The following is a 4,671-nucleotide window of genomic DNA, read 5'->3' on the forward strand; positions in this document are numbered from 1 at the left end:
TATTAAGTCCTACATCTTACCCTTATAAGGAAGTGGGGGACCCCTTTCCTTATCACTTGACCGGAACATATACGACCTTGATATGTTCTTCAAGGTCAATGTCTATTTCATTGAATAATACATAAAAGAAATTTCCCATCAAATGATAATTTATTAATTCGTTTGAAAACAACTTTATACATACCTTCTGCATGAACTAATAGAATCGATATGGATTTTAATCGCATTTGCTTTAAGAGTTCCTAATCACTCTGGAGTCGAACCAGAGACATTTAGCCTGTCAGAAGAACTTCTTAACCATTGGACCAAAATATCCAGTATAATTATCATTAATCATTACTAATCAACACGCAAATAGTACTCCGGAACGAGCCAAAAAATGCCGTCTGTCAAAATGCTAAGCCATTTTCCTATTATGCAGAAAGCACTAGTCGGAATAGGAGGAAACTTACATGGAAACAAAAAAATAAACATAAACAAAACCAACATACGCACGTACTCATCCATATGTGTGCACTTTTTATGTCTAAGTCCTCTGCATACTAAGAAAATGGTTTGTCAATTTGACAAACTTTTTTGGCTTGTTCCGGATTAAGATCTGTGCATTTTGATTAATAATAATAATAATAATAATAATAATAATAATAATAATAATAATAATAATAATAATAATAATAATAATAATAATATGCTATTGTAGCAGTCAACGGCGGTTGGTAGTAACCAATACTGAGAAAGACTGGGGTCAGCAATCTTATATATGTATGTGATTGTGAATGCTTTTGTGTATGTGTGTGTGCGTGCACACAAACAATACTTAAGGAAAAATGAGAGCAACCTATGCATTTCATAAAGCTATATAATGGCCGTTCCTAATAACTGTGGTGTAACAATAGTGATCATTTTCTTTTTTGTTGTTTACATTTCCATAGAAAACAAACATAATGGAGGTTTTATTTTCTCAGATATTTTAATATACACGAAAGTATAGTCGATTATGTCAACAATAATGCGCGGATGTTATTGTTTAGTTAACAATGGAGTGAATTAAACCTGGTTACCGATCTCTTAAACGTACTGGGGACAAGAGCTCTTACAGAATTACAAATTATACAAAGTGGTACGGATATTATTATTATTATTATTATTATTATTATTATTATTGTTGTTATCATTATTGTTATTATTATTATTATTATTATTATTATTATTATTATTATTATTATTATTATTATTATTATTATTTCCTTAGTTGGTGTTGGTTTTTTGCCAATGATAAAGATAAAGTCGTTAATGTTGCCATTTTAAAATTATCAGTGACATTTTTATCACGGTTATGGTTCTGTTGCAACAGCTTTACTAGTGAGCATAATAGTATTAGTCAGAATATTCTGATAGTAATAGTTGAAGAGAGGAAGAGATAGGAAGAGAATTATACTTAGTGGGAATACTATTAGCAGTAACAGCGGTAAATTAGAAAACAACAATAAACATCTGTCATCTGTGGAACTTGACCCAGAATTATAGCATCCCTGTAAAATGACCACGATATTGACCTTTAACCACAGGTAATAGGCTAAGATCTCTCTCTCTCTCTCTCTCTCTCTTTCTGTGTGTGTGTGTGTGTGACGAATACTTGAAATATTTGGTGAATTGTTCCAATTTTACTATTATTTCGTCCCATGAAAAACACTATAATTTGTTTACAGATTTATTTCCATTTTTTCAGCGTCATCTTCTTTTTCTAGTATTTTATTCTTACTCTTTAACTATCCTTTGGGATAAGAGATCCAGAAATCTAGCAGGTTCAAATCTAGATGCCTGCCTGTGTGTATGTTATCGTGTATATCCATGGACAGTGTATAGGATCTTGTGTATGTCTGTGTACTTTAGTCATAAATATCACTTGAAAAAAGTCAACCTCCATCCCTCTGTCTTTTTCTTTTAGTGAAACTGACTTTTAAAAGCTAAGAACCCCAGCAAAGCTCTCATAGCATTTTTTGTTTGCAAGGTAATAATAATAATAATAATAATGTTGTAAAGGATCCACAATAATACAAAGTGTTAAGAGTCCGTGTATAATTTTTAAGACTTTACAGAAAGCTTTCGAACCCTTCCCTGGGTTCATCTTCGGTTAAAAAAAAAAAAAAAAAAACTCTTGCGATAGAGATTTTTCCCCTAATAATAATAATAATAATAATAATAATAATAATAATAATAATAATAATAATAATAATAATAATAATAATAAAAATATAGAAATTAAAATTGATTAAACTTAAAATTTTATGATAATATTTGTTATCAACATATTTTTCTGCAAACATTACCACCTTAACATTTTATACACTGCAACGACCACTTTTGTAATAATATGGTCCAATAGTAATGATGAAGATAATGACAGTAAGTAAAACATGAAGATTATTAAATTAAAACAAGAGGAAAATGAATTATTCGTTAACTAGACCCCAGAAATAACCGTGCGAAACATCATAGTGTGAACGATGATGCTCTGCTGCTCATTCCAGAATGAACGTGACCCTACTCGTCGGATTCCAGACAAGGAACAGCCCATAGTCCCCCTAAAAGAAGGCAACGGACATGAGGTCCACCTGCCAGCACTGGGAGCGAACCCCACCCCTAATTGTGAAATACCGTCCCTTGAACTTCTCGTTCCCTCCACCTGCTCTTTTCTCTTCCCTGTTTCTTCTCCTGCTGTTGTTCTCGCCTGAAGGAGGGATGACGACGTCGCTCTGGAACGGAGCCATGAATGCTTCACCTCCCTCAGGATTTGACACATCCTTTGACTCGCTTATCGGCTCTTGAGTTGAGTGGGTAAGGATATCAGACAAACTATATGCACCTCAACTCTCTATCTCTATATCTACGAAAACCTGTCAAAAACTTTACATTTCCTTGCATCGCCTCCATCGCCTCCTTCATTTCGACCTCCTTGCCCCGGCAAGGTGATGGGAATGAGGGGAACGGGGAGGAGAATGGCTTATTTCGTAATGAGGGTTAGAGCACATTCACTTAAAAGGGGCGAAGGGCGCCTGAAATGAGAGCCGGAAGGGCTGCTGTTCTGTACTTACTCGGGAGTTCGACATTTCCAGTAGCCTACTTGATGAGGGCGTTGAGACTAGTGTGTGTCACACTGGTTAGCTCGTCCTGACATTTCTCTGGCGTTTATCGGTATGGAGGGATCGGTTGTTTACTTTTTTGGCAACTTTTCCTGCTTTCACGGTGGTACAGAAGCACTACAAAGCTAGGCACTGGGGCACTACACAACGAACAGACAGACCAGAGCACTGATTCACCTATATTTTGCACGTGCAGGGGCTAAGGCAGCCAAGCCAAGGCCCCGGTGTGAGAGACCTCCCAAACACTGATGCCTGCTCACCCAACAACAGCGACCCGCGCCATGTTCTGCCACTCTCTCTCTCTCTCTCTCTCTCTCTCTCTCTCTCTCTTTCACTCTCTCTCTCTCTCTTTCTCTCTTTCACTCTCCCTAACTCACTCTCACTCATTCCCCCTCCCACACCCTCCCATCATTTTAGCTCTCCCTCGCCCTATTCTTGCCCCTCTTAACTCTTCTCTTTCTCTCTAACGCGCTCTTTTTCTCATTCTTTTCCTTCTCTCTCTCTCTCTCTCTCTCTCTCTCGCTCTCTCTCTCTCACTCTCTCCCTCGCTCTCTCTCTCTTTCTCTCTCTCCTTCTATTGATTTCTTTCCCGCGCGCCACGGCTGACAAGTGAGGGGAGAGAAGCGCAAGGCAGAATTCCTCCATTTCCCCCCTCCGCTCCCCCCACACTCTCCTCCCTCCCACACATCGACTACGAAAACCCGTTCATCGGTCACACACGCCCTCAGGACCTCGGCAATCGAAAGCACAGGTACTCCGGCTCTTTAAAAGGAAGGTCATCACATGCTCCGGCACCCGCTGCTAACGACAGGAACCGGGGACGATCCTCAACAGCACGTTTGGGGTCTGTGAGTCTGTCGCGGATCGTTTCAGCTCCTGAATATCTAAAATTGGGCGATTTGCTCAGTCCGATTGAGTGGGTCATGTGTTGTTTCCGTACACTTGATCGATGGCATTTTTGGGGTTTGGGGCATTATTAAGGGCATCGATTAGTATGCAAGTCGGGTTCATTTCAATGTACGGAAATCATTGTTTTCGTTGTTATGATAATCCACAGGAAGTTACAGAATGTGAACGTGAATTTTGATATAATAAAGCGTAAAGAACGTCGACGCTTTCTCTGTAAACGGTATTTGCATAAAGCTATGAGATGTAATGCTATAAATTCATTAAATCTAAGAAAATAAAAAATAATTACAAAGGAATGACAAAATTGAATTGTAAAGAGAGAGAGAGAGAGAGAGAGAGAGACGTACAATCGACTTTTTTCCCCACCTTCCTTCTCTGGCTTCTTCGTTCCTGACATACCTGAAGTGTGAAACAGTCTCGTGACAGAACGGGGTTTTTCTACAGTATTACTCCTCGATTCACAACTCTCTCTCTCTCTCTCTCTCTCTCTCTCTCTCTCTCTCTATTTATATACTTAAAGATATTTTGTAAATCCATTTCAAGGAAAAGAGTTTATAATTACATATATATATGTGTATATATACATTTACGTAAACGTATGCACATATAACATGTATGT

The 4,671-nt window shown here is 37.9% G+C and overlaps 1 protein-coding gene across 5 annotated transcripts in view; it reads right to left on the minus strand.

The window, feature by feature from the left end:
- The window catches only part of LOC135208584 (serine/arginine repetitive matrix protein 1-like), a 173,451-nt gene extending 169,975 nt beyond the window's left edge, over nt 1-3,476 (minus strand). For 3 of the 5 annotated variants that reach the window (XM_064240930.1, XM_064240931.1, XM_064240934.1), the window contains exon 1: nt 3,096-3,475. The gene's annotated coding sequence lies outside the window, so the exon portion shown is untranslated. Of the gene's footprint in view, nt 1-3,095 lie in introns of all 5 variants that reach the window. The other 2 variants (XM_064240932.1, XM_064240933.1) reach the window with 2 other exon arrangements.
- Between the last annotated feature and the right edge of the window lie 1,195 nt (nt 3,477-4,671).

Source organism: Macrobrachium nipponense, chromosome 35 (genome assembly GCF_015104395.2).
Source record: "Macrobrachium nipponense isolate FS-2020 chromosome 35, ASM1510439v2, whole genome shotgun sequence".
Classification (NCBI taxonomy): Eukaryota; Metazoa; Arthropoda; class Malacostraca; order Decapoda; family Palaemonidae; genus Macrobrachium; species Macrobrachium nipponense.